This window comes from Lycium barbarum, chromosome 10 (genome assembly GCF_019175385.1).
Source record: "Lycium barbarum isolate Lr01 chromosome 10, ASM1917538v2, whole genome shotgun sequence".
NCBI lineage: Eukaryota > Viridiplantae > Streptophyta > Magnoliopsida > Solanales > Solanaceae > Lycium > Lycium barbarum.
In genome coordinates, this window is record NC_083346.1 from 70,921,259 (window position 1) to 70,932,701 (window position 11,443).

The window sequence follows — 11,443 nt, forward strand, 5'->3', positions numbered from 1 at the left end:
TTTCATATGATATTTATTATGCTTCTATATTGATGTTGATCATGCTTTGCATACTCAGTACATTCTTCGTACTGACGTCCTTTTGTTTGTGGACGCTGCGTCATGCCCGCAGGTGCACAGGGAGACAGACTTGATCCATAGCTGCTTATTCAGAGATTGCATAGCAGAGCTCCATTTCTTTCGGAGCCGTAGCTTTTGGGTACTTATTCTTTTGTGTATATAATTATGGGCATAGCGGGGTCCTGTCCCGCTCATACGATATGTCATACTCTTAGAGGCTCGTAGTCATGTGTATGTGGGTAGAGATGTTCGGCCATGTCGGCCCATGATTTGTATATCTTTTGTTAGCCACGTCGGCCTTGTACTTATGATGTGGCATAGATGCCTATGATATGTTAAATGATGATGGTCGTCTAATGGGATCAATATGATTAACGATAAGAAAAGCACGAATTGACTTATGGTTCACCTAGATGTTATGTTATGTATGATAAGGGGGTGCCCGGGTGGGGTAGCATCGGGTGCTCGTCGCCCCCCCCCCCCTAGCCGGGTCGTGACACTTACTAAAGGGTCGGGATCTGTTACATGTATATATGATATCTGTCTTTGGCATCTGATGATTCTATCCACCGCGTCCCTTACTAAGGGCCGGGATCTGCTATATGATTCTGTCCACCGCGTCCCTCACGGAAGGGCCGGGATCTGTCATACGCACATATATGTTATACGATTCCGATATGCTCGGTTTGTGTTTTGGAAAGTAAGCTCTCTGGTATTTCTGTATCCTCTGTACATCTTCTGACTTATGGTAGCGATATATATTATCCGGGCCTGAGAAACAAGCATTCTGACATTCTGGATTCGTACTTCTTCTGATATACAACTTCGGCTCATATGATCTGTATTTGGGAAATAATTATTCTAATTTTCCTAGTCTGCACTTTTCTGACATATAACATCTGCATACGTGATTAGAGATCGGGAAATGACGCTTTGATAATCTGGATAGTGTATTTACCTTTGTACTGTTGATCCGGTATGTTCTGTTTTCTGTGTTCCATGCTTTACATATTCAGTACATATTCCGTACTGACCCCCTTTCTTCGGGGGCTGCGCTTCATGCCACGCAGGTACAGACGCTTATTGTGGTGATCCGCCAACCTAGGTACACAGTCTGCTGTTTGGAGTGCTCCTTTGGTCCGGAGCCCATCTTTTTGGTACAGACCCTTCAGTTGTATATATCTTTGTGTTTATGATTATTCTGGGGTACGACGGGGCCCTGTCCCATCATATGATTTTGTTGTCTGTATTAGAGGCCTGTAGACATGTATGTGGGTCATGGGTCATGTTTGTTCAGTGATGCTTATTTGGGTTTGTGTCCGGTTTCCTCCTACACTACGTTAATATGATCGATTTATGTGTTATGACATAAGTAACGATTTAAATGATATATATATGTGATTTTGTATGCGCGAAATTCATAATAAGTAGATGCAAGTGAAATTTGATTGGCAAGTATGTACAAGTGTCCATGTGGGGCACTAGTCGCGGCCTACGGGGTTGGGTCGTGACATTGAATAATAGCTCTTGACATGTTATTAGTACAAACTTGTGGTGAATGGTACGAATTATATTAAAGGAGTATTTTATGAGAATGAATAGGATGTTGTAATATAGGTACGGTTATGGATGATCTTGAAGGTGGATTTAAGAAGTAAACAATGTTTAACTTAAGGAACCTATTGATTGTGTTATCATGAGTGTTCTTATGGATGTTTGAGGGTTATCTTATTTCATGGAAGAAGTTCTCGAAACAAAGGAAGTGTCACCGAATTTCCATATTCTTTTAGTTGCTTTAGCTTAAGCTTAAGTATGTTTCCGGTTGTTTAATCTTAGTACAAACTCTCTTGAAGGTAGAATCGCGAGCTTGAAAGGCAAACAATTAGGCGATAAAGTTGAGGAGATGTAAAGGTATGTGAGGCTATTCCCCTTCTTTCAAAGGCATGACTCTTACATTGTGAATTCTTCCCCTTATACTCCCATGACCTTCTTATATCTCTAAAGATAAAAGTTAAAGACCCTTAAGAGCTTCTTATAAGATATGATCTATGATAGTGACGATGATAATGATGCCTTCATGAGCTTAAGAATCCTATGTTTACAATTCATTGATGTATACTCCTTGTTGTTGCCTCACCTCATGATACTATTTCTTTCAAGGCGAGGCATAGCGATGATGATGTTGCATAATGTAATTGGAGGTTCCCGACCTTACGACCCTCCGATAGAGTATAGCTTTTATTTGAGCTCTTATGCACGCTTCATGATAAGTACATGTGCCTGATTACACCGTGCCTAGATGGTCGGGCATGACACCGCTAAGGCGGGCGGCATACGATTACACCGTGCCTAGATGTCCGGGCATGACACAGCTAGGGCGGGCGGCATATGATAACACCGTGCCTAGTTAGCCGGACATGACACCACTAGTGGGCGGCATATTATGATTACCCCGAACGTGGGCTAATGATGTTATCGATTCAGACAGGTTATGTATGTATGTGTGAAATATTTGAAAGGTAAAAGTGAGCATACATGATTCCGCCTTAAGAGGCAAGCAGCTATAGTTATCTTTCCTTCTTATGCTCTCTATGTTTCCTTATTATGTTATCGTGTATGCCTTACATACTCAGTACATTGTTCGTGCTGACGTCCTTTCTTTTTGGACGCTGTGTTCATGCCCACAGGTAGGTGGAGAGGCGGCCTAGATTTTTAGGAGCTATCCAGCAGCTACGCAGGAGCACTCCATTACTCCGGAGGTGCCAGTCATTGATGCATTCTTTTGTGTATATATTTGGGCATGGCGGGGTCCTGTCCCGTCCTTATGTCTTAGTATTCTAGTGGAGGCTCGTAGATACAGATGTGTGGGTAGTAGATGTCCTCTGATCACCCCAGTATATATATATACACCATTTTGGCAGCCATGGGAGCTTATATATATATATATGTATATGTATTGCCTTGGAGATTATGTGTGTTCAGGTAGGATGATAACTGGCACAATGGGTGGTGCTCGGTAGTCAGCTTCGGGTACCCGTCATGGCCCCTAGTCAGGTCGTGACAGTATATGTTAGCTAATCTTAGTCGGCCTATGATACCTACCATTATGTGTTGTTTGTACTGACCTGCACTTGCTGCATTCTTTTATGAATGCAAAGTATCAGGTGGGATCGACGTCTACCCCTCGTGGCTGAGAGTTTGAGGCTGCTGATTCGAGTCTGTTAGGGCGAGCATGTGGACGCTTCGCTACCCGAAGACTCTTCTTCTATTATGTCTTGCTTTGCTATTCTAAGACATTATTATAGACTATTAATGTATTATTATTACTTCCAGACTTATAGATTTTAGTTAGATGCTCTTGTATGACTAGGCCAGATACTGGGGTGGTTTTTGATTTACTTCTGCACTTATTATATATTAATATGTTAGACTTACATTACTTTATCTTCTTCCGCTATTTATACTGTGTTTGTGAATGTTGGGTTAAGGGTTCGCCTACCGAGGTGGGATAGGTGCCCACGCGACTTTATGAAATTGGGTCGTGACAAGTTTAATATTGAAAAATGCTTAATTGCTTCTGAGATTAACTTTTTAATGATACCAAAAAGGGAAAGATTAATTAATTGTGTGCTTATGCTTTTTGACACAATTGTTAATCGGGTTTGCTATAAGTGAAATGCTCAAATACTGGGTTATGAGATAGTTGGAATAGGTTACACAGTTGCTTAAAAGATAAGTGTAAGACAGGTGTTTGTCATCATCAAAAAGGGGGAATTTGTTGGCATAAAGCCATGTGTGAAGTATTGATGATTGGCAAAGTGAACCTACAATGCAAAGAAACCAGGTCTAGACGCACAAGGTAATTAAGATGAAGGCAGAGGTTCCAAAAAATGTAAAAGGCCTGAAAAAGCAAGTAGCACATGATGGATAGAACAGGTCCATAGACATGTTCCATTACAAAGGAGGTAGCACAGGATGGTTAGAACAGGTCCATAGACATGTTCCATTGCAAAGAAGCTACAGAAAAGAGCATACACATGAACCAGGATTGCAAACATGTGTGCCAATACAAAGACAAGTACAATGATCTTATTAGAGAGAGAATGAACCATCCATATACATGATCTATCACAAGACAGGTCCTGACAAAGCAAAGGAGATGAAGATGACTTAGTCACATAGCGGTTCATGGAAGACTAGAACAAGCATGAAAATATGTTCTATCACAAAGGGTCATCAGGGGCAGTGGATTAATGAATCAGGAGAAAAGGTGAAGATGACTCAGAAGTAGTTTGTTCAAGTAAAGAAAGTTGCAGACAAAGCATATGAACCAGGTCTGCAAATATGGTTCAACACAGAGCAAGAACATGATCGGAGTCATAGATCTAGACAGGGCTGAATACATGATTTATTCTAGCAATGAATAAATCTAATTAAAGAAATAGACACAGAACAAAGAGCATGATGCTATGAAAAGGTCTATCAATATGTTACATCATCCATCACAAAAGCATGTTCCAGTTAGAGTCAGAAGAATGAACGAGAATGGGATGATGAAACAGGTTTGTGAACATGTTCCATCTCAGACAGTGCAGAGATTTGGAGGCGGATGAAACAGGTTTGTGACCATATTCCAGCGCTAGTCCTACAGCAACTGGATTTGCAGTTTTATGGTAAATACTTGGCAGTCAAGATTATAAAATTCCTTGCCATAATTAAACAAAGTTCTTCAGACTCCTACAAGGACAATGAAGTCGATCCAAAATGCAAGAATCCCAATTTAACACAAACCCTAATATGTCTCATGGGCCTACTCAAAGAGGGTTTTGTGTGTGCCGACTTGTTGTACACTCAATGCTATATATATCCAAGTCTTATCAAGAAGAAGGTTTTTGCACCCACAAATAGAGTTTCAGAATATCGAGCTATCAAAAGATTTATCAAGAATATCTAGAATTTAGGCGTGCGTCCCTAGTACAAGAAGGTGATTAAAGAAGTTGTCGAATAGGGTATATTTTTTACAGCTCTTGAGTCTAGAAAACTTGTATTAAGTTGGGGTATCATGTTTACTTTATCCGTTTTATTAGAAGCAGTCAGTTAGTACAAAAACATTATAAATTCAACTTCAAGTTGGGGATCAACTTGATGGATGCTTACTACTCTAAGGAGATTAGTAAGATTGAAATTAGAGGTTGTTTCCTAGGTTACAGAGTCTGTAACTTGAATTTGCAGAGGCTCACCGTTGTAGTGGAGTTTGGGGTAAATCCTACAAAGGTGTAGGTCATAGTTTTTATCAACCTTGTGAGCCGGGTGATTTCCACGTAAAAATCATTGTGTTCTTTACTTACCTGCAATTTGTATTCTGCAAAACTCTATCATAGAACAAGTAGAGTAACGTGTTCCATCCTATAGGAAAAATTTTGATACTGCATAGGATAGGAAGTAAGTCGCGCAACCTAACATCATGGTTATGAAATTCATGGGCTTCTAAGCCACCTATATTTATGTTCATGTTTTGGGAGTTGCACAGATTACCAAGAAGGTTTTATACCTGAAACTACGTATGCCAGCATAGGATAAGAAGCGCTCTGCCCAGTTAGGACGATTCCTTCATGTTACCCATTGTGGGTTATTTTATGGATCCATTCATGTCATGTTCAATCTCGTATTCCAGCAAGGTACGAGATAGCTTAGCTGATCAGGCAGAGATCAGACGCCACATGCTCACATGGTGGTTACATGTCGGTTATACTAATGCTCTCCCACTTAAAAAAATTTACATGTGTTATATTATACTCATGTCAGATGTTGCTCACGTTTATGTTCAGCTTACAGTTCCAGTTTTAGTCCCTATTATTGCATGTGCCATGTTTATTCATTCAGTTGTTTTACATACAAGTACAATTCAAATGTACTTACGTCCATCTTTGCCCGGGGCCTACATTTCGCGATGCAGGCATTGATTTACAGGACGACAGATCTGCTCGTTAGGACATCAGACGCATCAGCTGTTTGGTGTGCCCCACCTCATTCGGGGTGCTATCTTTATTTTCAGTAGTTATGTTATGTTAGGTAGTCAGGTATGCTAGGGGTCTTGTCCTAGCAACAGTTCGGTATTTCAGACTCTCGTCAGAGGTTTCATCGACTAGTCAGTATGTTATATTAGGTATTCAGTTTTGTTCAGCCTTGTGGGCTGCATTATCATGCTTTCAGACTATTTTCTGTACTCATGATTAAAATAGCATTTTTCGGTATTAATATGATATCACATGTTTTACTCTTACTTTCATGTTTTCAATTCACATTCTGCATCAGTACATGTCCCATGTTAACTCAGCAAGCCATGTAGTTCGCTCGGTTACATATAGTCAGGCACCAAGTGTCGTGTCGCATTCAGGCCCAAGTTCGGGGTGGGAAAGATTAACATCAAAAATACACACACACCTTGAATCTGGTGTAGAGATACAAGGAAGAGTTTACAGAAGGTGAGAATCAACCTCAGATGGAGATGTAGCCATACTTTTGCTTGAATGAATTTCATAAGGAATAGATTCCATAGCACCTCGTGAGAGCATTGAGGCGACTGATAGTGGCCTCAATCCAAAGCAAAAGATCTTGATGCAGCATCAATATCTAATTTTGAGTTTTAGTTTCTGCTACAATGTTTAAGCTTTTGTTCATATTGCTTTCTAGGATAGCTTTCTCTTTATTTTCTTTTCTTATTCTGTTTCTTTGTGTAAATAACTTTGTTTTTCTTTTGGAATAAAATATCACCAGCATCCTACTAGGTGGTTTTAATTATACAAAAAGTGATCTTTTATTGTCATTTCCTTCTCAGGTGATTCAGACGCAACATAATTAATACCACCTGCCAGCTTTAGATTACAGTCCACATGAGTAATGATTAAATATATGCATAAACTAATCGTTTTCTTACATGCTATATAATGATATCAGATCTCGTTAATTATATTAACTATTTACTACTTTATAGAAATGACACTTGTGGTGTACGAACACTGCAATAAACTATTGTATAAAAGATAGTATGAATTGTACTATGAAGTTGGGCCTATGTCATTGTTAATTGAACACGTGTCCTGCACTTCTACCATAGCAATCCACGTGTGTCACTTTAGATAGAATAGCTCTGCAGTCTCAAATTTCCTTCACTCTTCTTCTCTTTCTCCTTCGTTGTTCTCTACAACTCTCTTTCTCCTTTGCTTCTTCGCAGTGTCATCAGGCTTTAGGTGAGTTTCTCAATTTTCTTCCTCTTCACTCTTTCAGTGTTAAATTTTTTATTTTTCTGTCGATCCTCTATCTATTTTGTTTATTGATGTTCTTCTGCTGCTATATGTAATAAGTTAAGAAAAGGTAGGTTATAGGGTTCTTCTTCTTTTTTATTTTTCTCTGTTTTCCTCTATTATGAGTTTGTTTAATGTTACTTCTTTGCACTCATGAAGTGTTGCACATATAAATTTTACTTTAGTTTATACTTTTATTTCGAAATTTGAAATTTTTACCTGAGGTTTGAAATTGGGGATTTTTAGAGCGGAATCCATCTCTTACTTACAGACCCATCAAACAATTGAAAAGTCTCCACATGCACATAGAGATTTTTTGGGAGTTCAAGTCAAACAAAAAGGCAACGATGATAAAGAAACAGATGCGTGTGATCTATGAATAGCTCGTATTGACAAGTAAGGAATGAACTCCTCACTTCCCGAGAAAACAATAAGATTTTGTTTTGCGCCTACTTAATTTTCATATGAATGGTCATGTTATTGTGTTAATAGAGATTCTAATGTTTGCTGATTTTAATTATTTTATTTCTCTTTATGTTGTCTGCTTCCAATTCTCACTTCTACTTCTGAGTGTCATCTCTTTCTCTCAGTGACAACAACATAGCCATAGCCAGTGAAATCTCACAAGTGGGGTCTGGGAAGGATAGAGTATATGCAACCTTACCTCTACCTTGGGAGGTAGAGAGGTTGTTTCTAAAAGACCCTCGGCTCAAGAAAAGCATGACAAAATATAAAACCTAAAATTATGTAATGCGCTTCTCTTTCTCTAGGACAGTGTCTAGATTTCGTTATGCGCTTCACTTCCTTCTTAACTCTATCAATGTCGAATCTCTATGGTTTTCCCATGATCGTCTGTGATGTTCTTTTTCTACATTGGGGAATCGACTCCACATGTACCTGTAGTGCTGTATCGTCCATAATATGTTGATTTATTTGTCATATATAGCTTCGAGTAAACTCTCCTTACACAAAGTTCTATTTGACGGTTTTTTGTTGCTTCTGCTATGATAGGTCAAAAGTCACTGCAATTTAAGTGTCTCCAAACACTAAACAAAGCTGAATTTACCTAAGTTGAGGTTCCATTGCTATTTTATCAGGTATGGAGTTGCTTCCTATCTTATTCCCTCCTATGGTTAGTTTCGACCGAACTTGAATAATAGGAATTATTAATACTTAATAAGGAACAGATTAACTGAGTCACATATGACATGTTATCATATTAGGTTGCTTCTTTTCATGTTTCTGCTTCATCGTGATTTGCATCTCTATTTGTAGTGAGGGAGACCTCTCATAGGGTTGAAGTGTGGGTGAATACCTGTAATTTTCTCTTGCATAAACAGGAGAACACTGAGAAATGTAAGTGAAAGATCTAGAGTATTTAATCAAGGGATAACAAAGTTTTCCTGCATCATATTAAGTAATTTCTTCTATTCTTTCTTTATTTTCTAGATCAACAGCTCCAGTCTTATTAGAATGTGATTAAATTCAGTAGAGTCCCTTTTATCTTCAAGAAAGGCATACATGTGGCAATGTGCATTTATGTTGAGAACTCTATATCTGTTTTTTATCTGTGGTTTTTGGTAGCATTTATTATTTTGGCAGACTTTACTTAATCATTTTCTGCACAAGAATTGGTTGAATTTTGCTCATGGCATGATGAGGTGTGAGGTTGATGATGAATTTGAGTGTGCGTTATAAATGTTGTAAAGTTTTACTATTTGTTTTACTTTTTTATTTTCAGACGACATGGCTGATATAGGCTGTATATACCTTTCTGATTCATATTCAGTAAAAGTTAGAATTGCTACCATTTCAAGCAGTTTATACATATATCTAGATCATTACTAATCAAGCATTCACAACCATAAAGATGTAACTCTTAAACTCATTTAGGTAGTCTCTGTAGAAATATTGTCAGCGTTGATTTAATTGTATGTTACGAAGAGAAAAGCCTCATGTAACAGGTTTTAATGTCCTCCCAATTCAAATGCTACCCGACACTGTCATGTCAGCTTGATGCGCTACAACAGATACTCTGTCTCTTTTTCCTTCTGCAGCACCATTGTCTGTATAGATAAATGAATTGGTCCATTTTGATAAGCCTCTTAGTTTTGTAAATGTCTATGATCATCAACTTCTATTCGCAAGGAGGGTGTGCAGATCTGTCCATCCGTCCTTCAAAATCATTCAAGGTACAGTTTATATCTCTTACAATTCAAAGAGTTAAGTTGGTTAAATTTTTTGCGTCTTCGCTTTGCTGCAAATCCTATGAGTCAAGCTTATTTTAATGGTCTACTTACTTGCATTAGTTGCTGGCAACACCAAACAAAGATGACATATATCTTAAAAATCAATGAAGATATTATTTGAGAAATAACTAAATATCTTTTGACAGTAATGTAAATCTGCCTGTTATCACATGGTACATGTCTTTAGGTTATCAAAAAATGACATGGTAAAGGTCTTTAGCCCAGTTTCTATGAAGTAAATAAAGCTCACACGTTGGTGTTGTTAGCAAAAGACCAAGCTTGGAGTCCTAGACACACACACACAAATTAAATCACCAAGTTATGAATTTGCTGCTAATTGCTCTTTTTTATTTTTTAATTTGTGAGGGAAAAAAGTGTTGTGTGTGTGAGGGGGGGAGGCGGTCAAGGGATTTAAGCTTTGTATTCCAAAATAAGTTCTTACAAGATATAAATTGCACAAAACATCAGTATTTTATGTCATTTTGATTAAAAAATAAACTTATGAGTTATTGGCATCCGGAAAATTGGTGCAAAGCTATGTTCTCTTGATGAGTTATAATAGAAATTAGATGAGCCATGACATTTCAATTTGTGTGTCCAAACTAATTTTGGATCAATTACTTGCAAATTGCACTTCTAATTTTCTATGTGTTTTAGCGAAAAGAACAATATCATATTTGTTAAAATGCTTTACCGGTGGTTTTTGGCTCAGAACAGCCTTGCCTTTCAGAAAGACGGGCAAGGGTCTCTCTTACTTTGTTAATGAGATAGCAAATAATAAGTTTAGGATCACTGAAATATGTTTCAGTGTTTTTTTTAGGAATATATTTCAATGTTTTTGGTTGAAGATATTTCATGTTAATTGCATTCTAATCGATCTATGAAGTTATATTAACTCTTGCATTGCGTTTGTTTCAACATATGCAAAGAAATTGAAGTGTCTTGGACCTGTTGATACTCCCTGTAGCAGTGGCAGAGCCAGGATATTCACTAAGGGGTTTCAAAATATAAAAAGGTAAACACACGAAGAAGACAAATGGGGTTCAATGTCTACTGTATATACATAAAAAATAATTTTAACCATGTATACACAGTGTATTTTTCCGCCGAAAGGGGTTCGGATTAACCCCCTTGGCCCTTCCTCTCTCTGCCCCGGCCCTGTAGGAGCATTGTGCCGTACTGCCATTGAACATTGAAAAGTTTCTCTATCGACCTACAAATCTCTTGGAAGATGATTGCAATTCCATGTACCCTATGGAGAGAGCTGCCACACTTTTAACTTCCCTTCCCCCCACCCTTTCCCCCCTATAAGTTGTAGATTGACGTTATACTTTTAGCTCAATGTAATACTTAGGCATTTCCTACTAGTGGACACTTTATGTCGTGTTTCATTAGAAGTTGTATAAGAATGACTTGTGTAAACAAGCTTTGGAATTGTTTTGCTATTGGTACTTCAACCATGACGTGTTGGGCCAATTGGTTCCTACCAATGGTTGCTTCCTCTTGATCTTATAAATTCATCAGAGATCCTCCTGCACGTTTCATCCATCTTATCCTTCTGTATTATATCTAAAAGTTTACTGTTGCTCCCGTGTTGTGCACAGCCATTCCTCTACTAGTATAATCGCTATAGTAGAGTTGGAGTTAAAAAAAAACAATTATCTCCTTGCAATTTGACCTATTAGCCCTTGCTGTAGCATAAATATTATAGTAAAAATTATATAAAATTTAAAAAGTCTGCATGCTTTAAAGTTAAGTTAAACATTATTTTATTCTCTACTTAATTTCTGTTAGTTTTTCTTAAGGATTATTGTTACAAAAGATAAGAAT

The 11,443-nt window shown here is 37.9% G+C and overlaps 1 long non-coding RNA gene across 4 annotated transcripts; it reads left to right on the plus strand.

Moving 5' to 3' along the window:
* Positions 1–6,903: 6,903 nt before the first annotated feature.
* On the plus strand, positions 6,904–11,148 carry LOC132613661 (uncharacterized). Of its 4 annotated transcripts, none has more exons than XR_009572049.1 (3): positions 7,023–7,310; positions 7,611–7,760; positions 8,376–11,148. It is a non-coding gene; the product is annotated as an uncharacterized LOC132613661 (long non-coding RNA). The 4 variants fall into 4 exon arrangements; XR_009572048.1 differs by having other exon boundaries at positions 7,032–7,310; positions 7,636–7,760; XR_009572046.1 differs by lacking the exon at positions 7,611–7,760 and having other exon boundaries at positions 6,904–7,310.
* Positions 11,149–11,443: the final 295 nt, after the last annotated feature.